This window comes from Struthio camelus, chromosome W (assembly GCF_040807025.1).
Source record: "Struthio camelus isolate bStrCam1 chromosome W, bStrCam1.hap1, whole genome shotgun sequence".
NCBI lineage: Eukaryota > Metazoa > Chordata > Aves > Struthioniformes > Struthionidae > Struthio > Struthio camelus.
In genome coordinates, this window is record NC_090981.1 from 19,914,105 (window position 1) to 19,941,480 (window position 27,376).

Genomic DNA, 27,376 nt, shown 5'->3' on the forward strand with positions numbered 1-27,376 from the left:
GACAAAAGAAAAGGCACGGTTCATTCATCGCCGAAGTGAAGAAAGATCTATGATGCAGATAAATGATAACAGGAATGAAAAATGTCCAGGGGTCTTTTTTTTAGTAGTAGCCTATATGATTTAGATAATTGTTCCCTATTAATACTCGTCTCCTAGAAGAATCTCCTGCATGTAGGAGGGTTTTCTCTTGTGAAATGCTGCATTTTCTTCAGTATCATTATAAAAGATAATGACCATGCCTCTCTTACCTCTTTGGTCCCTTTCAAAAGCCCCATCCTTATTTTAAAACAAACAAACAAACAAAAACCCCTGAGTCTAATTATGGCCGAGTCTCTCTGGAGCTGTTTAAGTAAGCAGTGTAAGAGTAGAGCAAGCAGCTGCTTGACCCATAGGGAATCAATTCTAGGTGTGGTGTTGTAGCAACAAATTTGAATCTCTTCTGAGGAAAAGGTGAGGGTAAATTTGGAGAAATTGTTCAGCTTGATAATGCAGCAGTGAGTGGGAAAGTTTCAAACACAATAGCACCAGGAATCTTTTTGACTTCCAATCAAGCAAGTAGCCTGTCATCATCAAGTAAACGCATCTTCAAATAACTTATCCCTTCTTTGAGGGTATACAAAACCTCTAGAAGAGGTTGCTTAGTCCAAGCACTAATGATTCTGTTGATAGCTAAAATGTTAGAAGAAGCCCTATTTAAAAAAACAAGAAACAAAAAAACACCCATGGCACACAAAAATGCCTATAATTGTTAGAGATGTATCTGCAAGAGCACATATTCAGCTGAGAAAAGCTGTCATCGTTCTATTGATATCAGCCAACAATTTATTTCTGCCAAACTCTCTTCTGTGCTCTTTAAGATTTCCATAGTTATTTCTATGTGGCTACTGTACATCTTTGTTTTTATGGTTTTTGTGTTTTTGCTGATGGTGGGAAAGAATTCTAGGTTGATTTTTGGATTGAAGTGATTGCTTTTGTGGTTTAAGTTTTTTATTCATTATTTGCATTATCCTCTTCCCCCACTCCCATTTTTCATTGTTTTGTGAGCTGATCTTGACTGCAGCCTGCTTGTTCTTTTGAATCATCAAAGATGTTTGACTATGTCGTGCAGCATGAATATGTAGCTGTATGGTTTCTTTCCCTACACTTCTAATTTAATGCCATTAATTTTGCATAAGTCTGCTTCTATGGCATTGGTTATGTTTTAGTCTCATAGCTTTCATTTTGGGTGCAGCTGGACCCAAAGCATTCCTTTAAGCTTATTGATGTTTTTTCAAAATATTTTTATACGTGTCTATTTTTTTTTAGTGTCTAGGGAAATAATGTACTTCAGCTTTGTAGGAGAGTATTTTGAGTTACTATCACTTACATGTTCATTTTTCCTTCACTCTCAAGATCTTAGTGTGTGTGGGGTGTGTGTGTGTTTTTTTTTTTTAAAGAAACATTTCAACTTTTACACTGAAACAAATCCCTTCATGCTTGTCCCTGTGTTTCTGTGCAGCAGTTCTTGATGCTTCTGCCTGATGTTCTCGGGAAACATCTAGTGCATTCTCATCAGTCCTTTTAGTGATTCTACAAGTAATACCGTCAGACAGTATTTTAGTTTTCAGTTCATGCAAATAACTAAGTATATAAGTTAGAAGTTCCTTCCCTGTTGGCTACTTATTACCCATAACGTCTTCTGAAGGACTAGGTGAATTGTAGCTGTATTTTTAAACTGTAAAACTATTAAAGAATAGTTTTACTGATGAGTAAAATCATGCATGGCTAATGCTAGCATGTACTAATATGAAAGTGAAAATTGTCTGTAAATCTGTTCAGAGATAAAAGTCAGTTCGTACAGTTTTTTCTTTCATTTTTAAAAAAAATTCACTGATGATGGCTGGGAAGGGGCTTAAGAAAAGGTGGAGGAGAAGAATTATTCCAATACCTAAGCTGCTAGTTAGTACTTTCTGCCTTTTCTACAGTGGTATCCGTGAAACGCTTCTGAAAACACCGGGGAAATAACGTCACAGATTATAGGTTACTTGCTAAGGCCAGCATCAATATCCAAGAAATTATCTGTTAGGAAGCTATTGTAAGAAGTATTTTCTAAAGCGGAGCAGCGCAGAGAACCAAGCAGAGTAATTTCTGCACTGTTAATTCAATGTTCATAACAAAAAAGCAGGCTTTAGTAGGTGGTACTTCATTTATATGAGACAGTAAAGTCGATAAAATTCTGGCTGCAGAGTTGAAGAAAACAACTGAAATCTGTATTAACCACTACTAATCATTTTAAATATCTAGAGACCTCAGTGTCTGGAGTTACTGGAGAATTTGGCAAGTCTCTTGTAAAATCTGCACAGAAAATCTATCTCAGACTGGAAGGATTGACGAGATTTCTAAGCACTTGGAAAGGTTAAACAAAGGCGTTTGTAAGTGGTATTCTCTTACATCTACTTCAGCGGTTGATTCTGTAGTGAATTTGTTCGTCCCCTGAAGTCCTTTGGCCTAGCTGACCTTCAAGTTGTGAAATACTTCACCAGCTTCTCATGGTTGTGGCTTGATTATTAATAGTACATGCGAGTTGGGCAGTTCTGCTTGTTCTCTTAAGCAAATGCTACAGCCTTCAGCTGTTCCTTGATTGGGTAAGGATGCCATGCTCTGAGGTCCCACGGCTTCACAGCTGTGCTAAGTGTGACATGAAATCACTGGTATAGCACTTGACTTGAGAGGCTTGGATGCTGTTGAAGAGACTAGTGCTTCTGTAATTTAGGAAGCTACAATTCTGGAAAAATTTGACTAATTTTGCTCTGAAGTGCCAGTATTTTCTTACTGAGGAATGTTACGTAGTGTATAGTTTTAAGTGACTTCTCATATGGCGCATAGTGATTTTTAGTCATGTGTCTTATGTAGATGTCAATAGCTGCATTGAGTGAAATGAAACTTGTATTTGTGTACGTCAGGTGATGAGGTTGTGTCAAAAGTGGTCCAGTTGCTGGGGAACTGTCAATATTCAGGAAAGTTTTGGAGAATTTTTCCTGCTTGGTTTCTTTTGGAATTTGACAGGTATGGATATGTTCTGTGGGTTTCAGCGAACCACCTCTTAATGGTGCAGTATTATTAACTGGGACAATGACTGTCTGGCTTGATTGCTTTTTTTTTGCATTGACAGCTTCATCTACAACTTCCTTGTAATTTTTTTTTCTTCTTGTCACCAACTATGTGGTGGTGTCTATGGGTAGTGGTAGCATCTTTTCTCTTGCTGTGTGTATGCAGCTTCTGCCTGGTTAGCTGAAATGGAGGCAAGGTGTAAGTACTGTAAATGTACGCCAAGGAATATTGTTTTGTTTCTGTGCTCTGTACTGTTGTTGCTTCTTGTTCACTTGTGTTTTACCTTGTGTTACCCTTGCATTTGCTTTTGTGTATTTTTTAATATATATTTACCGTTGTGAATTTATTTATGTTGATGGCTATGCTCTAGGGCTTTAGCCTGACTGAGGTCTTGAAGAATGGTAGTTTTGGGTTTTGGATGACTGAGAAAGACTACTACGTAACAACGAAATGTTTGTATAATAATTCAACATAACCACATGTGGTTATGAGTTGTGGGCCTGGTTTCATTTTGTCTGTATGCATTGTTGTTTGAGAGTGGATATAGAAAAATAAAAGGTTTTGGATTAAGGAAAAATGTTCTTTGGAAAAATATCCTAGAAGGCGTCCACTAATATTCTTGAACAATGCAGTTTTGTATAAAAGCAACCAAAAGCCCCTATTTGTCTTTGGGAAAAGATGTTTAAGTGTGACCAGCTTTGGTAATAAGTTGCATAAAAAGGTGAAAGGGAGCAAATGGACAGATTTCAAAAGGAACGAGATGTGGAAGTAGAGAATGGCCCACTCTGAGCCCTGATCTTGAAAGATGTGAGCTCCAATAACCCCTGTGTTTGAAGCAATTCAAGCTTACATCTCCTACTTTACAACTCATTGCAGGTTATTGAGGAGTGAGGTATTATTAATTTGGCCTGATAACACAGTTCCAGTTTTACATGTGGTGATTTATCTTTCCATGGTGTTTTTAGGAAGCGCCTCAGCTATGGGACCATTTATACCCTGAAAGGTGGGATACTTCAAGTGTGCTTCACCTGCTTTGGAGGAGAGGCAGTGATCCCTGTGTCCCAGTTTACTGGGAAATAGGAAAGAATTACCTTCCCTGTTCTCCCTAACTTCCAGGTTCTGGTTTTGAAGAGATTTTGCTGATGAATAGAAGGCAAACATGAGGAAGAAATTATATTCTTTGAGATGATGATTCAAAGCAGGTGCTCCAGTTTTGTAATAGGAACAGAAATGAATGGGTGGATTGTAGAAAAGCTTTAATACAAGAACTTGCAGTTTACAGCCACTCAGCACCAGGCCAAGACTGTTAGTGTGTTTTTCCATGAGTTGTGATAATGGTGACTGTGAAATGCTGCATGTGAAGCAGCTTCAGTTTCAATAAATGCGTTTAAAACTCTATTATGCACATATTATTTTTATATCTCCTGGGAGAAGCATGTAGGAAAATTAGGACAGATGGACTCTACTCTGGTTTATTCTACCCATAGAGAGCAGTAGGTCGTCTAGAGTTCAGGGGAAAAAACATCCAAGCAAGCTTGCGTTCAGCAAGATGGACATTTACGAGCAAAATCACTGCACAGGTTTGTAAATGTGATCATTGTGCAGATAAGTGATATTTGTTTCTTGTGTTTTCCTTCAAACCTTAAAGCCTCTGCTCATTTACTTTTACCTGTGTGTCCACTTTGGAGCCCTGAAGGATTTTCTTAAGGGAAATGGTACCTGAGCAAGAAGCTATAGGATGACTTGCAGACTATTTGTGAAGCGATGGACAGGGTGGAGGATAAATCATTGCTTACTGTGTCTCTTACAAACAGCAGTGCAGTTCACTCTTCAGGATTATTTAAAAAAGCAAAAACAAAGCAACATCCGGAACTACAAGTGTATGTAAAGTGACAAGAAGGACATGCGTGCTATGTCTTTACCAGCGATCTGGTGCACTCGATGCACTAGAGAAGGAGCTCATGGCCAGTAATTTCCCAGTCAGTTGTCAGACAACTCGTAAGGGACACCATCCTTTTGATTCCTCACTACTCCTTTTTGCACTTTTTTCTGATCTGTAGAGCTTAAGTGACCTGTTGTATCAGCAGACTGACAAAAAGTCTTGCTAATGGCAATTCTGATAAAGAATAACTTTTGCTAGGTTTGCTGGAAAGCTAGTGGGTTTTTTCTTAGGTTTACTGAAACAGAGGTATTGGCTAATATGTCCACCTCGATTTGTTTTTCATTTTTTTTCCTAAGTCAATTGGCCATTGCAAGTGACATGCTTCTAGCTTTCACGCTAAAGGCGATGTTAGTTCCAGATTTGCAACTTGCTTCACTAACTTGCATGTCTGTATTACTTCAGTCTGAGTGCAGGCCTCCTGCTTCAGTTTGTGACAGATTGAATGTTCATGTTTCATAGAAGCATAGGGGACAGATTTATGCCTTAACATCAACCATAACTGTGTACTCTAGCTGCAAATAAACAGCAAGGGTTTGGTGGATTTCCATAAAAGTGTGAAAGAGCTTGATTTGAGGTTTTAAACTTGGGATGGGTCAGTTTTTATATTTAGATTAGGGTACAATTACTGACATGACCACCTTTTTAATCCTAGTCTTATACGGTAGTTTTTAATCCAGAGACTTTCCAATGCAGGATAGAAGAAGTTTACTCATCTTTTTGTTAATTTGTTTCATCCATCAAATTTTTTTTACCTTTTTTTGAGCATTTCATTTGTACCTCTATTTTGGAGATGCTTGTCTTAGAAAGCTTGTTAGGAGCTAAAAATCTTTCTAGAATTTTTGTGAGAGCTACTGTCAGTGTTGTTCCTTTTCCTGATGGCTGCAAGTTGGATGGTTGGGAACGGGGTTCTTGGAAAGCTTTAATATTCTTGGAGCTGAAGAGAAGAGCAGCTATAGAATGTTGGGTTTTATACATTTACTGAGATTTCTGTTAGGTTGGAAACTTAAAAGTTATTCTTACGTGTGGTAGTTTCTTTTTAATTATTGTTCAAAAATTATCTATGTGAGCAAGTGCTCTGGCTCACAGGAGTGGTTATCCTGCTGCTAGCCCTATCCCTAGGGCTAGAGAAAGTGTTCCTAATTTCGAAGAGGCAGTGCATTTTGTTGTGGAAAGTTAGTCATTAACTCTGAGCCTTTTTTAAAAATGATTCCATTTGAAGAACTACCAAAATGTTAAAAAAGCATGCTTATGTGAATAAGGGAAGTGAAAGATGAAGTGCATGACGTACATGCTCTACAGGATTTAAAATAATATATGAGGGAATATGAGATTATGAAGCTTAACATAAAATATGTCTTAAGGCAGATGCAGAGATTAACAAGTTGTGCAGTTTCTTTTCACCTGCACAAATCCTGTTATATACATTGACATTGATCGTCACTGTTAGCTTTTGTTATGCTTTCTAACAGAAGATGAGTGTGAAGACGATACCACTATCTGAGGCCTTAACGAATGTGGCAGGAGTGGCTGTGTGTGCTGTTTTTTGGAGCTGTTTTGCCTTCTTGCTTAAAGGCTGTGGATGTTTGCAGGAAGATGTTAGTGTGGATATCTGGGCTACAGGTGCACCTGTAGGACTTCAGAGCTTCTGAAAAGGAATAAATATTAAGGGGTCAAGGAAGAGGTAAATGCAATTGTAAAGTCAGGGGTGGAGGTATCTCCCATGGGAACCGCACAGTAGAAGTGGTGGCTCCATCTGCAATGTGATCAGTCATAGGAGGACTGTGCAACCTTCCTTTCAAGCACTCCTGCTTACAGTGGCACTGGAATTGTCTGGACTCGTTTGCCGTATGACTGCTTCAGTTAAAATGAATCTCCAAATATTCTGAGGAGTTAAGATCTGAAAACAAGAATTTCATGGAGATGCTAGGCATTCGGAAGTTAGAATTGACTTTTATCAGGGTATTTCTATACTACTGCTTCCAACCCTGGTTTAAATTTTCCACTCATTATCCCAGTTTTGAATTCTCAGAAACAACCATCCAACCATCCATTCATCTAATGTTTGTCACTCCTGGTTATGTCTACGCCACAGACTGCAGGTACCTGCAGGTACCTGGCTGGGCAGCTCAGTACCAGCTTGAATCTAACCACAGTGGTGTGGAGCTCTGTTAGCTCGCTTACTTGGCAAGTAGTTCTTGTGCTGGATTGCGTAGTGTAGACTTTTTCCAGTGTGTATTGTTGTTGCCATTTTTCAATTCCCTCCACTGTGTCTGTCTCTGAGAAGCAAGAAAAACTGGCTGTTCTTCAGGCCAGACAACATCTTTAGCATATCAATTGTTGGACCTTGCGTGGATAATAGTGGAGGCGGCTGCTGTTGTCTTACATCTGGTTGGAAGTATTGAGCGCCATCTAAATCTGTCAATTCCCTACTGGGTTTTGCAGAAGGAAAAGGGAGTTCTGCTGCCCTGGTATGTGAAGGGCTGTTAAAGAAAATAGCGCATGATTCTGTCTCAGGTCAGCCCTAGAAATGACTATGTTCTCATGTAGCTTTTAAAATAGTAATGTGAGATAGTGCTGTTGATGAGAGTCAGTGGATACAGTTGGCATATATCTTCGTGCTTGTGTGTTCTCTAATTATTATGTATTTAAAATTTCCAACTGTTGGTATCTCTTTGTCATGTTAAGACATATGATAATGTTCCATAAAACTGATTTATCCAGAGACCGTGTAGTTGTATATGCTATTGCAGGGTTGCATTTCAGCCAAATGCACAAGATGAAATGGCTTAAAGACTTATGGCCTGAAAAGAGCCTATTAATACGTCCTTAGGCAAATGAATGGTTTTTTTCCTCCCAAGTGCTGCATGTGAGTAACAGTAAAATGTAGTATTTTCTGAGCTCAGGTGACATTTCGTCAGAATATTCTTGGCCTGCTCTACTTGGGAAGCTTCGCCTGTGCCCCGAATGGTTGTGTTAAGGGTTGGATAGCAGCTGGAGCACAGCTTTTTTCTGTTTGTGAGCTCCAGTCTACTCTTCAACAGTCACTTTCTGGGATTAGTCTCCAGTACATGAAAATAAATGACCTACTCTGTGCAATGCTTCAGCCAGCCTACATCTTTCTGTTGAGCTGCAGAATAATTATGCAAAGTGCTGAAAATCTGTGTCCAGTGATATGTGGTAATTTGTATCAGTGATCTATTTGATGTAAAGAGGGAATCATTTGCTGTGCAGCCTGCCCAGGCAAACAAAAAAATCTGACGTTTAATTTCTAATGGAAATTAAGGAGAATATAATTCAACTAGGATTTTTTAAAGCACCCATTATGTATCCCACAAATAGCTAGCGGACCTGTGTTTCTCAAATATCAATTTATACAAAATAAATATAAGATGTGATGACTGGTATAAATCTTTTGCTTTTCTGACCAGTGAATGTGACTTTGTCTATATGCACATTTTCATCATTGTGAAGCAACGTTGCTTAGACCTTTTTTTGTCTTGCTGCCCAATATTGATTTTTACTTAAACAAAAGAGTAGTCCAATAATGAATAGGTAAGTGCACTTAAGTACCTTGCTGTCTGTATATGTCTGCCTTTATCAATGGAAAGGCTGACAAGTGGCACAAATGTCATTTTAAAAATCCATCCTCACTTCTTACTGGTAATTTGGAAGTGTCTAATAAAATTAAAGTATGGGCTTATTTCAGTGAAGGCTATAATTAACTTCCTGTATGTAGATACTGAAACATGCTGTTGTCTTTAATTATTTCTATTTTCAGGCATTTGAATTTGTTCTGTCATTTATCTGTGTGTTATTTCTAAATTTTATTTTCTTAGCTAAGTTGATAATCGGAACATTAAATGGGCTAAATATAAAATAATAAAAACCTTGTACATCAGATTCTTTCAATATAGAACAATTATGGGTTTTCTCTGTAGAAGTGAGGGTTGTGAAAGTTATCAGCTGGAGTGTTCTGGAGTCCAAAGTCTTCACGTCCTCCATATAGTGTGATGAGACACATAGCGCACAGCCACTAGTATTTTTGTCACAGAGCTGAGCTGACCTGTGCAGTGAACTTTTTTTGGGGAGGGCGGGGTGGGGAACGAAAGATCAGGGAATTCGGCTGCCAAATTTTTCCGAGTACTCTAAGCGTATGTACGGACCTGCTCTTTAGATAATCTTGTCTAACAGCTTATTCCGATTTGGTAGGTTAGTGCACTTTTATAAAAAGTCACTGAAGGCATGAGCTTTCCAGTGTGCAGACTTATACCCATCCTGGTACTACTAAAAGTAGAGTTGATAAAGGGCTATTATTTTTGCGCAGGCTTATAGCAGTGCTCTAAAAACAAGAGAATACATACTTATGTGAAAAATGATCGCAACACGATAAATCTTTTCCTGTCTTCATTTCTAATTCAAAACATTCTCTGGACCTTGGTTATGATTACTTGGACAGGCAATGTCTTTTACCTGAAGTGCACCACTGAAGTTAATATGCCACTTTCTTCCACCAAATCTTCCTAAATTTTTTTTGTATATTTGACCTAGTCTGCCATTTGAGTGTCTGTTCTCCAGATATTGAACTTTGAACTATAATATCCAACGCACTTCTCTTAAATCTCTGCATTTCACTGTATTCCTGCCCTACCCCTCATTGTTCAGTAAATGAGAGCTATGGTATTTGTAATTACCTAGGAAAGCTATGTTGTGGTCTTTGTCCTTTATTACAGGAAGTCTAGTTGATGTTATTTGTAGCCCAGTTGTGTGTTGCTAGTCTGTCTCTTGTGATGTTATTAAAGGTTGAGGTTATAAGGGTGTATGCAAGGGCAAAATGGCCAAGTATCAAGGAATCGCCCTGTAGGAAGGTAAATAAGAAACAGAGCTATGACTGGCATGTACTTGCTGTGTTGTACTTTCCAAAAGACTTCAACTGGGTCGTTACTGTGGTGCATTATTCTTTATGCTGGCTTCTGAGCTGGCCTTCTGTATAAAGTCTGTACTTGTACTATTGGCAGTGATGCTGGTTTTCAAGATGCAGACATCTGTCCTGTGGGAATAGGCCTAGACTCTAGGCCACTAAACAGCTGTCAGATAAGAATTATTTCAGTCGGCAAATCTCCTTTTCTATAGAAAGACCTTTGGGGGTGTGGGGGGGAAGTAATTCTGGATCCTTGAAATTCGATTTCCAGTACAGTAAGACTGTCCCATAAATACTAATCATGTGTAATCTTGTTTTAGCTACAGATGTTTCCACAATTGAGGAGCATTTATAGCAAGAAAAATGCCTTTTAACCAACCTAATTGAATTGAGGCAGTGTGGTATTGTGAATTGCTGGAAAACAGAGAAAACCCATCAATTTATGGCTGGCAAAATGTTTCAGGAACTTTATTGTCTGGCCTTTTACTAATTTAAAAAATATTTACTCTCATCAATCTATCAGAAGTTTTTTCAAGCAGAGATATCCAAACCAAAGGTGGTTTTGTACAGTCTCAATTGCTTTGAGTCTTTAAAAGATGATTCATGTCCTGGCCCCAATTTATCTGAATCCCTAAAATGAGAGTGAAGGATAAATTTATGCATCTGCTTTTTCTCATCTGTGTTTTCAACTGCCCTTTTTACAGAAGGAAAAGCAGAACAAAAGCTTAGAGTAATTTGAGATTTTAAATCATCTGTTGGCATGACTCACAATAGGTGCTCTTCTGCCCACCACGTTCTGAAAATTACTGAGCTGTCAACCTTCTCCATTTCTGCTTATGTAAAAATAATTGTAATTGGATGAAATGTGGGCAGTGTGAAATGGCAGCGGAACTATTTCACGCTACAGAACGACTACATTGTTATAACGGACAAATTTAATATTATATTAGCTGAACAGCATAAATACTAATATGAATTTTTTAGGTAGTTTCTGAATGCATTGGAGGCCTTTCTAAAACGTCTAGAAGACACTTTCCCTTTTCTCCCTCTCCCTGGTAACACTGAGCAAAGCAGAACATTAGGTGGTATTCAGGAGAAAAAGTTTTTGCTCATCACTTACTGACTGTAACCAGTGGTACATGGCTTTTTTTTGTCTGATCGGTCTGCAGAAACCAGGTATTTCTTTTATTTGCTCCCATCGGCTCTTTCTGGTTAGTCGTGATAACGAGGAAATTATTTCTTTACTGCTGCTCCCCTTCCTGCCAAGCTTCTGTGGGGAGGGTGGCCCAGGAGCTCCCTTGGGAGCTCTGACCCTTTTTTTAACCTGTGGCTAGAAAGCCTCAGTGATCGCTGTGCGATTTCTGCTCGTCGCCTGTCTTGACCAGCCTGTACCCGTTCTTCTGTTTCTTCCGCTCAGAAATGCGTGGAGAGGGCAATACAGATGGAAACCTCTGTTTGCCCTCGAGCTTTAATGAGACTGCTCTCAGGATTAGTCTTTCCTGAGCTTACAAGGAAGCTACTGTTGATGCTAAAAATTAGATGTGAATGGACTGTGAGGCTGCTGGCCCTTTTCAGTGTTCAGCGCTGTGGGTTTTAAGTGTCCAGAGTAGCTGGTAGAGGAGAAGAGCAAGCCTGTTCCTTTCTCCCTCTCCCTGGGTTCAGATGCAAAGTAAGATGACGTGGGTGGGAAGAAGTGTGGGCCTGATCCAGCTACGGTGTCTGGGAGGAGGATTTGAATGTTTGATCTCAGGGCTTCAAATGGGGTAATGAAATAAATTTCAGAAAAATTTGTACTCTTTTTATCTAGCTTAGTGAAGCTGAACAGATCTGGTATCTCGCTTCCATCAGAACTGAACTATCCCTCAGCATAAAGAATACAACAAAGTATTGGCAATAGAAATTTACAGTAAGTATCAAAGAAAGAGTAGGTGGTGACTTTCCGTATTTTCGTTTGCGGTAGGATGCCAACTTTATCCAGACATCGCACAATAAATCAAGAATTCTGTGAAAAAACATTTGTTTAATTAAATAGCTATCGAGTCTGAAACATGTCTATGCTGGAGTGAGAGAGCAAAAGAGCTAGATGGATGAAGAAATTAAGTAGATTGCAAATAACGTAGACTCCTTGATACAGTGAGGAAAAAATATAGCAGTTGCTTGCTCCACTTTCAAGCTTAATGAATGAGGATCACATTGCACGTATTTCTAAGCACTAGAGTTGAATGAATGATTATAAATAACTTATTTGCTGAATTTTGCTTCTTTTAGTATCAGTAAATCATCTACAAGCAGTTTGCTGATTGCTTGACTGTTTTTTGCAGGCAGCTGTTGGGGGAAGCCATTTTGCCAGGCACAATGAGCGGGAATTGTGCTCTGTATCCCGAGTAGCAGCTTAGGCTGCTTCCCTATTAGATGGTCATAAACAAACAAGATATGGAACGCTTCTGTAATAGCGCTCCTAATTGTAGATCATTTGTTGAAGAGTTTTTGCAAACAAGTACTGATTATCTGTTAGCATCTCATTTTTGAGTGTACATAGGTCAATGCACGAGCAGTTGATGAGTTCTGATTTCGCGTAGATAGGTCACAGTCCCGCAAATCACATCTCTAATAAAAATAACAGAGTTGATAAACTAGAGAATCCAGCTGGGCATTGAATCATGTACAGTTTCATCTAAAGGTATGTATGTCCATCAACAGAACAAGGAGAACAATTCTTGTTACCTTGAAGGCCAGGCAGATTCATCTGTATTTAAGAACCTAATTAGACTTAGTGATGATTTGAAAATGGCTTATATGCTAGTTAAAAAGCAACGTTTTGGTTTTTAATTTCCAGTAAAGTAACATTATAAGATGAAAGTAGTGAATGAAATAGTCCATTTTTCTGAGGTTAAAGATGAATGCATTGATCTTATGAAATTTTCTAGTCTTTTTTTTACATTTCCCAAAGGAAAGGGAAGTTTCTGAACAATTCTACATAAAGACATCATAACTGACTTTCAAAAGAGTTGCATAATAAATGGAAAATGAAATGTTTTATGTTAAGATTCTTTGGATTCAATTTACTTCAATTTTTTGTTGTTGTTTTGCTACTCCCCCTCCCCCCGCAACTGAAATCTTAACCTGTACTGTGCTTTCTCACTACTTTGATGTAAAGGCAACTGGTGAACACAGGGCTTGACTACAATGTGTGTGAATGTCCCTTTTCCACATAATTTATATATTTTTTTCCATTTGTTTTGGTGTTGACCAATTCTCCTGCTCTACCAGAGAAATTATACATATAATCTATTGCTATTTTGAAAGATAAAACTATGGTGTCGTTGCCCAGCTTTGACCTATAATAACTTTTTAACTGGGTTTAGTAAGAGGAAGGGGAGGCTGCAGTTTTTAAATATAAACAGAAGTTGCCTGTTTTCATGCTGCCTGGGAGGCTTGTAGAAATCTGTATTTGGAAAGTAAATGTATTTTGGTGAGTCAAGGGTTGCCAAGAGTATTGCACGTTCTGATGGGAGTTGACTCATAATCTGGAATGTGGAACTTGCCACAGTTATTTGGATAGGTTGAAAGTTATTTTGGGTCTGTTGCTCACAGCAAACTATGACAAGGCCTAAAATAGCATTTAATGGTCATTCGGCATTTTTTTGCTGTTTTCAGAGCTCCTCAAATTTTACCTCTGCGGATTGCGTGGATTTGCTGTCCTCTAAGCACAATAGAAAATAGAGGCCTGTTTTCCATGGGCGTGTGGGGGCTGAGGTGTCCGCATTACTGTGAGATTTCCATGGGCTTTGGAAACTTAAGAAGGCAGCTGATTTCGTGTATAATTTCTGCCGATGAAAACCCGTGTGGACACGTGAATGGGTCTCAAATAGATGTGGATTCAAATCAGTAGTAAATGAATTTACTACTAACCCAGTAGTAAATGAAAACTTGTTTGCTATCACAGTCCTGGAGCCTGAGGAGTTTAGGAACATATTTGTGTAGCAATATGTTGTCATGTTTTCTTCCTCCTCCTTAGATCAGGCTATATGTCTGAAACTACTGACAGATATGTAGGTAAGTTGTTCTTCTGTCACCGCCTGAACTTAGCAAAAGGAAGGAAACGTGGTATGTCTCATCTTAACTTCCCTTTCACGTGAGCCTGAGGGGTTCAGTGTTCAGAGCATTTTGGAGTGTGAATATGTCCTCTTCTGAGTGCTTTTAGTACAAATCCTTTCTTAACTTTGTTCTGGGTAATTATACTGTGTTCATCACTATATAGTATGAAGTTCCTGCCCTGCAGTCCTCACCATAAGGCTGAGAATTACCATATCCTCATTTTATAGACAGGGCTTTGAAATACCAAGGGCATTAACAATTTATCTGAAGTTGCACAGAGTAATTTTCTAGCTGGTAGAAATATATGTAAAGGTTGAGACTCCTAGAGCATATGTTGAACAGAAGACCTCAGTCTTCATGCCCATTTTCTCTATTTTTCTTTTACTCGTTTCTCCCCTAAACTGCCAACTGGCATGCAGATGGAGATGATTTAAAAAAAAAAAAAAACTGGAAAAAAAAAAAAACCCTTACCCCTGAAATGCCCTTGTTGCAAGACGTTTTAGGCTGAAAGCAGTGATACTTTGGGTCTAGTTCTAGTTTTAGCATTCAAAGATGTCTGGAATTTTGGTAACTGGGTCTGTATTCTGAGCTAATGCTGGGTATTGTCAGACCCATTTAGCACGTCTTCCGAGATATGTTTCTACTGAATGGTAAATTAATGCCCTGGAACATCTATTTAGATATTGTGGAAAATGCAGTCAGTACAGACTGTTGAGTATGGGGGAGAACAAAAAGTCAAAACAAAAAAACCAAAAAACAGAAACCAAAACACAAAAGCATAGCCCTGCATTTAAAAAAAAAATTTCATTGCATGGGTTTCTACATTTTGAAACTTGTGTTAGTTTGGATTTTGAATTAAAAACAATATGTTCAAGTTAATTTCTGAGCATGAAAACCTAGGTTAAGCAACCCTGGGGCAGGCTGCCTTGTGGTCTGCCTTAGTGCTGGAAGTTAGGCAAGCTGAGCAAAAGCTTTCACTATCGAAAACCTGTGTGTTTTCAAAGGATGGCTTGCTGGCAATGGTCTCGGTAAAACTTCTCGGCACCAGTGATTCTACAAATGTTTATCGTAAAACCCCTTGTTGTTGCTATTTTCCCACCAAGTTGTTGTTGAAATAAAAACGGGTCCTGATGTCAGACCAAAATGAGAAGAAAAGAGGAGAGCCAAAGAAATAGTCAAATAGTTGCATTAATGCTGCATAGATGTCCAAGAAGCCCTTTGAGGTTTCTCTGTCACAAATACTTGCACTGTAATTAGATGTGCTTCCCAGCAACTGTGGCATGAGAATTGTTTACCGGTCTGTTGGCTATTCTGCTTTCTGGCAATGGGATGTATTTGACTGGGGTTTTGCCGCCTTCTGTGGTTCTGTGAAGGTAAGCCTGACTCTAGTAATAAATAAGAAATGGGCACATTTCTTATTGGCCCTGTTTTGGTCAGTTAGAAGGAAGGAGGAAAAAAAAGTTTCCAGGGCATACCTATCCAACAGTCAACAAACGCAACAGTTTGAAGGTCGGAAAAAACAAGGCTATTGTTCTGTGATGAGCCAAAAATAGTATATGTTCCTTGCTATTAGTAATTTAGAGAGCCTGGTTCAGTAGGTAGAATAAGATGAGGGACTGATACGTGTTAGCTTTCCACATCAACAAGTACAGGGCTCTTACTAATAAATGAGGAGAGAATGTCAACTATGTTGGCAGGAAATGGCCAGTCGTACAGCTGACAGGCAGTCTTGGCAAGGAATATATGCAATGGTTTGGTATTGCAAGCTGTTTGCAGTTAGCGTTACCAAAGCTGGCAGCCAATAGCCTCATAAGGTCTGCTGACAGGCAGTAATCTAATCTGGCCTCCCATTTGTTCTTTGTTTTTATCTACTAAACACAACTTCATCTTTCCCGTGGTTGACTTGTGTGCTATCTGAAATCTGAATGTTGCATTCAATCTTGTGGACACCAGAGGAGCAGAGGTGTTACAATCAAAATTGTGTGGAGCTGGGCCTCTGCCAATGATTTTTCATGAAGATGTGTTTGGATTTCAAAATAAACTCCTTAAGAAAGGATAAAGAAATGCAGTTATGCTCCTTTTCCCAGAAATGTCCCAAAAGTTTCAAACTGCGGTTTGGAAGTGGGGAAGTATTCCATCATACCACATTCTACATATGATTGGGAGACAGGCTGAAGGAGTGAGCTTTGAATCCATCATTACAACTACAAGGGAAAAACTGATTATAGGTTGTCTGATTGAAGAGCAGAAATGGCTTATGTCACTTATGTTTGAAGAAAACTTAAATTGCAAGTAAGCATAAGTAAAATTCTGTATGTTCAGACTGAATATTTTGGTATCAGATTATTTATTGAAAATCTCTTGGTTTAAGATTTGAAGATCACCAGTGAAAAGCTAACAGGTTCTTATTGCTCTGTGTGGTGTGTGTCTATGGGTTTTTTTGGTTTCGTGTGGGGGGGTTGTTTTTTTTGAAAATATAGGCCTGATAAAGAAGTAGTATTCATCTCCTATGTGTTTGGTCATTCATATCAAGTGGATAATCTAGTGGAAGCATGCTAAACTGGGTTCATTTCTTTGCCCAGAAACTTCCTGTAAGTTGACAGTAAGGTTGCTTAGGAATAGCTTAACAGCAGTGCTGTGTATCAAAGAATGTTTCTGACAAATTTTAAGCATCTGGGTCCAGCAATTGAGTTCTCAAAAGAGCCAGTTGACGAAAGTAAAGCCTTGTAACTGCTAATTTTTTCATTGGTGAAGTTCCCCTGCCACTGCACTTCTGGCTCTGCGTGTGCCCAGATGCTCCTGGCAGAGTGCAGCGGCTTGGCGGTTGTGCCCGAGTCCCGCTGGGCACCCTGCACTAGGTGTTGTATAACTATTCTGTGTAAAGTGAAGTGGGCTCAGCTGGTCTGTTGTGCTCGTCTGCCTCCAAATTCTCCTTCTCTTGGTGGGGAAGATGCTTTCTCAGGAGGTGGGATACAGGGTCCTTTTTGTCAGGTGGCAAAGGCAAATGACTCTGGGTCTTTTTATGATGGCTCCAGTTCCACTCAGCGTGCTGTTGGGAGATCCCCACTGGGGTGCTCCTTGGATACCTCACTTGGGGCTAGGCCTGCCTTCCAGGATGATCAGGCAATGGATACAATAGGACTGGAACTATTCTTTTTTTTTTTTTTTTTTTGCTACAGGTTTTCTGTGTCTATTACTCATGTGAGTGGTGGTCCATCCTTCTTGTGAGGACAAGACTCTTCTCCTCCTTTCTATGGAGTCTCTTGCAATTGCTGCTGCTTCTGTTGCACCTGTTGAAGTCTTTCCTCCTTACGTATGCCGCCTTTTCTGCAAGCTATTGAGGAAGGCAGGCACTGAAGAGGTGGTTTGTTTGAAACAGCCAGAGCTCCAGTTTTTAGTGACCTCCTAAAATAAATGAAATCTTCCTTTGTCTAATCCAAAACATATGTTTCCCTGCAGGAATTCTTCCTTTTCACAATTTATCCCCCTTTTTCTAGCTCAAAGGGAAAAGCAAATGTCACCCAAGCCCAAAAGGACTTGCCCACATCGCACTTCTCTTCTTTGAAAGTACATCAGAGCTTTTCAATAAGAAAATGCCAAAAAAGGAGGCACTAACATAAAATATGGATACGCGAATGTGTTTTGTTCCTTTGTGCCTGTAGGTTTTTTCCAATCAATAAAAACGTCAACAACAAAAAAAGTATGTGTTTCATTGGAGAAATGTGTTCTTTTTAAACTGTTAAAGATGCAATAGTGCATTGTAAGATTTTGTCAGTTTTGCTGGCTAAAGAGAGATTCCAAGTCAACACAGCTGTTCTGGCTTAATATTTGTAATCATAAACCTTTTTGAGAAATGCCAGTGTTTTGTCTTGGAGCTTGATGTATTCCTTCATGCATGACAACCAGAATGTGAATGATACTTTAAAAACAGAAGGGGGTGAAAATAGGGGGAGGGAAGGAAGAGTCTACCAAAATGGGGTTGTATTTTCTTTTGCCGATTAGTGGTCTGCTTTTCGTCTACTTAAATTATTCTCATCTCATTTGAGGTTATGGAGAATGATCTACCACAGCTATGAAATCAAGATGATGTAAAACCCCAATGGGAAAGGCACTTCTGGTGTAAAAGTTTTCCAACAAATAGACTTGGAAATGTAACTGACCCACACTGTTCTTCCTATACTTCATGCTTGGAGGAAAAAATGAGAACTAAAAATGAGTTGAAGTGTAATAGTTCATGAAAATGAGTTATAAATTTCAAGGGAAAAAGTTACCATTTGTTATTTCATGAAGACCAGAAAGGTTTGGATGTAAAAAAGCAGTGAGTAGCTTTTCCAAGTAGCGCGGGCTGATTGACAGTGCTTATGTTTGGAGCTTGACTACAATAAAGCATTATCTGGGATTTAGGTAAGATTTTTATATTGTCTGTTACTGTGATGCAAACCTTCTCCAAAATGCTAGTACAAGCCTAGTTCCGTGCAGAAGACAATGGGAAAACAGTAGATGTTTAAATTGGGAATGTGGGCAACCTAATTAATTTCTTTTTGTTGGCTGCTCTAGGGACAGTGGAATTAACACCAGGGGCCGCAGCCCCAGACAGATCAGTTGACCCTTCTGAATTATTCTTTGCATAATATTAATGTCACTCATTTAGCTTTAACTTACATACAATGATCCTAATAATCTCATTTACATACTTGGATTAAAATGTCCAAATGCAGAGACAAACCGTGCTTCTCTCTCTCCTTGAATAGGAAAAATGGGATGCTTACGTGTTTTAGGTTTCTTGATTTCACTTGAAAATGGTTAATCCTTTAAAAGGGGGAGGGAGGGGAATTTTCATGACAGTTCAAACCACAAGGCACGTTTTGACAGCCTATGATTTTCAGAAAGAGATGCAACACATTCTCTTTTTGTAGTATGATTTTTGACTTTGTATTTACTCAACATGATGTCCAGTGTGTTTTCCTGGCTTCCCCAGGGAGAGAGGACTTGCACTGGCAAGTTCTGTTTTAGCTCTTTATTTCTTTCTGGTGTTGAGTATTGAACAATATTATCTATAAATGAAACAGAACGAGCCGAGAAGCTCGGGGTGAGATTTCAGTGTTTGAGTCGAATTCAGGGAATTGAGCTTGCTGCTTTTGGCGCAGTTCTATGCCGTGGAGTCTATGTTCACAGCTAACTGAAAATACCATGTAAAATGGTGTTTTGATGATATGATACTGTAGAGCTATGGTGGATATGCATATACTCTAAATACCTAAAGAAGAAAAAGGCCTACAGCACTGCAGAATCTGACCTATAAGTTCAAGCTGTTAACTTTGATATTGTGTTTCAGTTAATCTAAGGTGGTGTTACCTCATGCCTCAGCATGTATCTCGATTGGTGGGCTGAATCTGATGCGATGGAGTATTTCTACCTCTTCTTTAAAGCAGGCAGTGGAGCAGGTTTTGTGAAAGTATGTGCTGCTCTTAGAGCTGAGTGAAACCTGTGCCCTAAAGGTATTTAGTAAGTTTTGGAGAGCATGGAGAGGGCCCAGCTGTGAATGGGAAACAATGATATTTTAACACTTTATAAATGAGTACAAATAGAAAAACTGACCTGTATGCATCATGCCTTCCATGGGTTTTCTCCTTAAGTGTGTTAACCTGGCCAGCTCTTGAATAGTGCTCAGTTCTGTCAGGATTTTCTTTTATTTGGTTTATGTTGTCTTAGTGCCAGCCTAGCGCAGATGAATATACTGGAGAGAGATTAACATAAACATTATACTCAGCTCAAGGCCCATGTAAAATATTCTTGGTGGTCTATGTGCAGTTGGAGCTGAAGGTAGCCAAAGGATAAGGCAGGAGTTTGATATCTTCCACTGGGAGTGTGTTTCCGCTACATAGCAATAAAGTTATTTATTATATTCATTAGATTAGTGGTTCTTGTACAGCTGCCATGGGATAAATGAAAATTCATGTGACTCTTTTCCTCATACTGGGAGGAATGCTGAGACTATGTTAATTATTGGCAAGGTAAATTAGATAGGAACCGCACTACAGAGCGTTGGCATCTATTTATTTATTGATATTTAAATGATTCTAGTAAGAGGTTAACTTTGTTATTTTCCTCAGTGTATCTCATAAAGTAAGCATGGAGTAAATGCTACATCTGTTTCCATCGTTAGCTTGGAGATTTGTTCCTTTATGAGTTGGTTTTGCATGGGAGAGAGTGAGGAATTACAAAATAAAAGGATTTTTCCTTAGTTTGCAAATGTCTGAAGGCAGTTTTGATTAGTTCTGGATTCTTTTGAACCTCCATCATTTGAAATAGCTCAGACCTTTAATTCAACCATTTGTCAGACTCAGTGGAACATCAAACAATCAAATGAAAATACATGGAAAACACATGTTTGAAAAAGCATCCACATGTGCAAAAATCCTTCTTTAATCGTGCTCATCTTCTCTGCTGTAAATCCAAATGAAACTTTCAGGATTTACATTTCCAGTGCAAAATCATAGTCGAATCTATAATAACAAATTGCTGCGCAATTAAAACGTGTAATGAAACAAAATATTGGATATGTTATTGAAAACTGCATGTTTTACTGACTGCTTACTCTTCCCCCCCACCCCAAATCTGAATTTTAAGGGCACTTTTGACCTTTTACTTGTGTACATTCAGCACTTGTGCAAATCGGTTGCACATGTACATTTTCGCATGCCCTCTATATGTAGAGGAGGAGGAAGTCTTTTGTGTTCCCATGAGGATGGGATTTTTAGAAAAGCAACCTCCGCAAGAAACGCTTTTGACTGCAAGCTGCTCTTGTGCTGATGTATTTGATGTCTTTATATGCAACTTGGAGGTAATGCTTTTGAAGTTGGGTGTTAATTCTGTATGGATCAAGTGTACAGAATATACTGATAATTAGTTCCAAATTCTTTTGGGAGGCTTTCTTATTCATATTATTTACAGCCTTCTGTAAAAACGACCTTTTTAATGATGTAAACAGGCGACAAGAAAAGGGGGAGTCTTCAAACTGCTTGCAAATACAAAACCTGCATTCTGAAAATCCCTTACCTTGTTTCCTTCCCTCCCCCACCCCAGGGTCATTAAAAATATCTCCATGTTTTAGCATCTGAATGACATTATAGTTCAGTTATAATTGTCTTGGAATCTGAGGTTTGGACTCCCTTGTTGGGATGTGAAAGTGTTGTGGAGGTTAGGTTGTGGGGTTTTGTTTAATGTGTTTTGTTTGCTTTCCAAAAATAGAAATGTTATGGAGAGTAGAGAATGTAGAGAAACTTTAAGACTTTGATTTGGAGAATTTCAAGCACCGGTGAACTTCCTATGGAAGTACACTGTATTATTATTAGATTGATTGCTATTATAAGATAGTTTTCCAGGTTAGTTCATTCAAAATAAGATGCATAGAAAGACTATTTTAACCACAAGGTTGTGTGGTCAGATACTAGGAAACATTGGACTGAGGGTAGTGTGAATACATGCATATGCTTGTTAAACAGCCTTTTTTGCTTTGAAAGAGTGCTCTTTCACGCTAATCCGAGCAAATGTTGTTTCCTAGCGCTGAACATTTCAAGAGGAGCTGCTAAAGTGGAGTAAAATAAGCAAGTGAAAACAATGTTAATGGAGATCAGAAGAGAGGGGCCAAGTACCATAGTCGAAAATGAATTGAATCATAGATGTAAAAAGCATCATGTATGCACGCTGTAAGTCATCTTGCTTAAATGAATTTAGCCAGCTTCATAAGCTGATAACAGTGGAAGGGTTTCTTTTTTTCTGGATGTGCCTGGTTTATGGGTGAGTCCTTTCATCTTTTTATCTTATTTCTTTCAATACGTGAACAACACATGGTGCATACGTGTGCGTTACTGTGGGAAGTAATACTAGAAGTAAATATAGAACACGGGTTATTTTCATGAGTTAGTTCAACCACGATGATCATGCGACAAAAGAAAATAGGCATTTCGGATTGAAACTGGATGTTTTGAAGTTGTTGAGCATTAAAAATAACGTGAAACGTTAACATATACACAGAACCTCAAAATGTGGGCACAAAGTAGCAGTAGAGGAAATAGCTACAACATTTTATAGCAGTTTATTACTTTGTCTGATGGTGCATAATTTTGACCAGGATTATTGTTTGCCAAGTCCAAACTATGTTTAGCTTTAAAGGAACAAAGAATTTAATTTGCGATGAGACTTATATGCTGTTACGGAAAGTTTTGTCTTACGTGAAATTGGAGATTTAGTCAGAGCTTAAAGTTGGATTTACTGCTTTTTTCAGAGGAACTAGATGTGTTTTGCCATTAGAAAAAAGAGGGGAAAAATGGCCTTAAAAAAAAGTGGATTAAACAAAGACCTTTTGCTGCTTTTACAGATGCTAATTCATCACACCTTATCTTTGCACACACGCTTTGGCCATAAAAATATAGTCATTTCCTTTATTCATCATGTCATGTTTTAGAACGGACTAAAAATAACACAATGCGAGGCAGGATATTGCCACGGTGAAAACATCTTGCATTTCCAACATTTGGAATATATTAACCTTGAAGTCTCCTTCCCTTGCAAAGGTGTCATGTTGGTTTCCCTAACCTCGGAGCTGTGTTAGAAGAACTGTGCACCCAGGCTCGCTTACCAGCATACTATAAATACTACCTCATGCTCTTGGAATTTATCCTTGTAATTGCTGTAACTTCATATGTCTTCGTTTTTTTTAACAAAGCTGAGTGCTCACAGGCTTTGTTTTAGAGAAGTCGCCATGCTCTGCTCTGTGGTCTTTGTTATGCTCTACGCAAAAAGCTGTCTTTAATTATTTAAAAAAAAAAAAATACACTCCCAACAGTGGAAACTTTTCAGTGGCAATATGTAAATATCCTGAGACTAAGTGTATTATTAAAAACAACCTTGAAGCGGAAACGTGTTGCAGAAAGGAAGAGAAATTGCAAAGAAGGAAGGCCTCTTGCTTTTCAGTGGCATTCTGGAAACTGGAGTGAAGCATTGCTGTTTCGGAGAGTTTATAGTAGCTGGAGGTGGAGATCAGGCTCTTAAAGGACTTGGTCTTAATCTCAGCTTTGCATTTTGCTGACTGTTGCCTCAAAGAAATCACGAACTGATGTTTATTAAGTGGCTGTAGAACACACTTAAAAGGCTGCCAGGGCTCTCTTGCAGTTGAAGTAGACTGCACGGAGCTTTACCCTTTTCATGATTTTGTCCAAGAATGTTGAGGAGTATTACAGTTCCTGTGTGTCCATTTAGAAAAGAATTTTCATGTGTCTTAACTTTACACAATGATGTAGTTGAAAAAAACTTAGATGAATTTGAATCTCTTGATCCAGTGCAGCAGTCGCATGGGGTAAATTTTGTCTTCTCTTCCAAAGCTCTTTGGTAGTAGGTTTGTCACAAAGATCTCGGTTACATATCCTGTAGGAAGTGCTGAGAATCCCCCAAAGTTGATGTAGCAATTCCTTGATTCACAATCTCTGACCAAAGTAAAGACAAGACTTGAGAAATCCAAAAATAAGCCATAGCAGTGAGGAACTGTAGAGCCAACAGTTTGTCTAATATTTTAACAACATTTAGGTACTGTAGGGATATGTTCATCAGAAATACTGAACAAAAATGGATGCAGCTCTTGGAAATATTCTGTGGGATACCGCTCTGGGAAACGACATTAAAAGATTTGCTTTAGACAGCTTGTAACTTTTTTCTCCCTTTTACTATTTAGTGTTTTTTTCTTTCCTTGAGGATACTGTGGGATCCAGGAAGATAAAATGAAGTTACAAGGCATGTAGGATGAAATTTTTACTAGTTTGTATGGCCAGTATCACTTGCTGCTAGTTAAACTTTGCATAGCAGACATACGAATTGGGAAAAGAGCGTTGAGTAAAAATTGAGTGAAAATACTCTACTGTTGGAGTTGATCTTAATGCCATATTTCCGCTTGCACCAAATGCTATGATCTCTTTCAGTATTTACTCAATATTTACTCTGCTTTCACCAGCTCTGGATGCTTCTAAGTGGCAGCACACCGACAGCTGCATGATGCCCCCAAACTTTGGATGGTCTTCACTTCAGTCCTTTCTTGAACTGGAATGTATTTGTGAAGGTTACACTGTCCCTCCCAAAGTGATTATTTTATGAGGATCCTTTGTGTTTACAGAATTTTGCCATCAAGAATGGTGCTTCCCTAGGACCTGTGACACTATAAAAGCAGTGGCACCTGATATCTCAATAGGATAAAACCATAGGCCATTCTGTTTTTTTATTATAGGACCTGAAAAGCATTAGTGGTCCAGAAAGGATAGGTAGCAGGTGGAAGGCACATGAACTCTTTGGATGTATGTTAATGCGTTACATGGATGCAGAAGTAGCCATTGCCATAATAAGGTGACTAGTAAACAATGTTTTGAGCCACTCTCTCTGCTTTGGAGGTCTAGGGGTGAGATCAGAGCTTGATCATGATCTGGAAGATAAATGAGGCATTCATTGCGTAAGTTTTGGGCATATATCCTCTTACTGAAGACTTGAAGTATCAGCCTCTTTTGAATTTTTGTTATTGTTGCTTTATTGGTGACGGGCTCTTTGGTGGGGGACTGGAAAGGGAGGGAGAGGAAATCTCCTTCTCTAAGCCTCTCTAGAGTTTGTACTCTCACAATATAGCGTGGCCTAGGTATGCTTCCCAAACCACGCACGTTGGGCCACTTTCTATTGTGTCCGCTGCGGTTTACCTTGTAGCTTCTTGTTTCATGCTCATCTTTCACAGTCAGGCCTAACTTATTTACACTGCATTTAATGACACGCAGTGCTTCACTTCTGAATAGATGCAAAGAGGCAGCAAATTGGAAATACGCGCCAAAGAGATACAGGTGGATGTTATCGCATAAACAGAATTTGGTTTTCGGAGATTACAATTGTGACACCTCTGGATGATCTCTGATCCTGCCACTTTATGATGTGACAGATATGCATTGCTGTGATTTCTCTAGTGATGCTCACTGTTGCTTCCTTGTCGGCTTTGATAACAAAGCAACTGGACAGACTAAAGTGAAATGATTTATCCTCTCTGAATATCATAGTCCAAGAAGGCTGTCGTAGGAACAGGTTAGTGTGCACGATAGGCTGGTGCTGCTTGGAACCGCAGCCGGTTTCGTGGTGTCACGGATACTGTTAGGCTTTACAAAGCAAATCGCATGGGGCCACTCCTTCTGCCCGGCTCCCTTCCTGTGGCCTCCTCCTTTTTTCAGCTAATAAGGGGGAATGTTGTTCAGTAACATCTGATCTTTCTTGTTAATAGCATGTGTTGTGTGTTGTTTTTTCCCCCCTCTCTCCTCCTCTAGGAGGCAAGTAAATGCTGAAACTGAACCCATTTTATTGTTCTTTGCCACTGAAATGGCTCATCTTGGAGAGAAGTGAGCAATGTGTATGTTCTCTGGAGGTGGTCCCTGGGCAGAAAGGCAGGGCTGGCTGATTGAAAAGAATGTGCGAAATTCAGGAACGAGCTGTATTATCTCAATGTTTAATTCTTGAATTCTAACACATGTGTATAGTCCTTGTTTTTGATGTTCAGAGGATCTTATTTCTTAAATTAGCGTATACTCTTGCTGCATGTATTACGTGGAAATAACTTTCTGTGATGACTTCTATCTCCAGTCAGCAGTGTTACAAAAATGCCCTCTTTCTCGCTGCTTGATGCAGGATATATGCATTAGTAGGATGCTATGTTAGAAGGTGAGAAAAAGCTTCCAATGAACCGTCCTGAGGTGTTCCACCCATTTGATCTTTAACAATGAAATATGAAATATTTTTAAAAGGCTGAATCTTAATAGATGCTGATTTAAAAAAAAAAAAAAAAAAAAAAGAGTACGTTACCTGGTAGTGATTGTACTGGGAGTTGTGAAGGAGGCACAAAATATGCTGGTGGTGACTTTGTTAAAGGTGCTTGTTTGGTAAGGTACCTGAAAGTACTGAGTGGGGGTGTGTGTGTGGTTGGTTTTTTTTCTTGTTTTTTCTGTGTGTTGTTGTTTTTCCCCTCCTACATCAACTGTGAAAATGGGTATCAAAAGCAATGGCATAATGCAGCTCCATAGTACTTTTGTGACAGTTCTACCTATCTGGCTCCACCTCAGTAAATGATATATCCCCTGTTAGATAGGATCTGAATGGTGCCTAAACTTTGAATGAATCCATCAACTCACTGAGTTACTGGCTAAAAGTACACATCTCCTTTTGGTTTTCCTGCAGCTGGTTGCCTAATGGTAATGGAGGGAAGCGTTTGTGGCTGCGACACTAAGGCAGGGGGAGATGCTCCCCTAAAGGCTGGGGAAGAGTATGTAGGACCGGCCAGGGGTGTGCTTTGGATAATGCTCCCTGCTCCTTAATGCTCTACTGTGGTCGTCCTGGTTCAAGCCCTGCTTGAGATGCTGCTGTTCCAGGGCCAGCTTCAGTGACTACTGAAGTTCTTTATTGTGGATATTAGAGAGGAGGCTACAGTTTTTCCCTAAAAGGGCATTTAGAAGTTAAATTAACTCCATGCTTAGCCCTGTGTAATATTAGTTCTGTTGCGGATACCGGCCTGGTAACTCTATGCAAATAGGATATACGTACAACTTGCTCTAAACCAAGCAGAATCTGAGAGCAATTACTTTTCAAGATCAGGGTCTTAAGCGGTGAAAATAAATACTTTGGTCATGATAAACATAATGTTGCAGCACACATAATAGTGCACCTCTACATCCGAAACACTTTGACCCAGTCAAGATACTTCTGTGTTTTAATATTCTTGACAGATGATGATCTCGTTTAGTTTAATTTGTTTTCCATGCAGCAGGAGATATTTTGCTCGTATGAAACATGTTTTCATTTTTAATAGCACCTGTTTCCTAATTTCAAATAGTTTTACCTAGAATTGTGCCCAGAGGGGGGAAAAAAATCTAATTGCTAGTAATATTTATAATACTGCGAACATAAAATGATGTATGAGTAAGGCCATCATTTAATATCAGGATTGACATAAAGAAAGAAGAGTGACATAACTTGAATAAAAGCCTTATTTGCAAATGGAACGGGAGGCCGCTGTAGGTTTGTAAACTGCTGGTAATGTTTCTTCATTGTATTTCTTCTGTGGGATTAGAGACTAAATTGTACTTGATTTTTCTATTGCAGTTTCATTCATCTCCAAACAAAACTGTATAGCTTTGGTATACAAAATAATGTTACGGCTCATGAATTTGGTTTGATATAGAAAATAAAATGCCAGTACATCTTGGAATGTAAGTAATTATTTTTTGCGTGTTTATACTCATAAAACAGAATGATTGAACCGT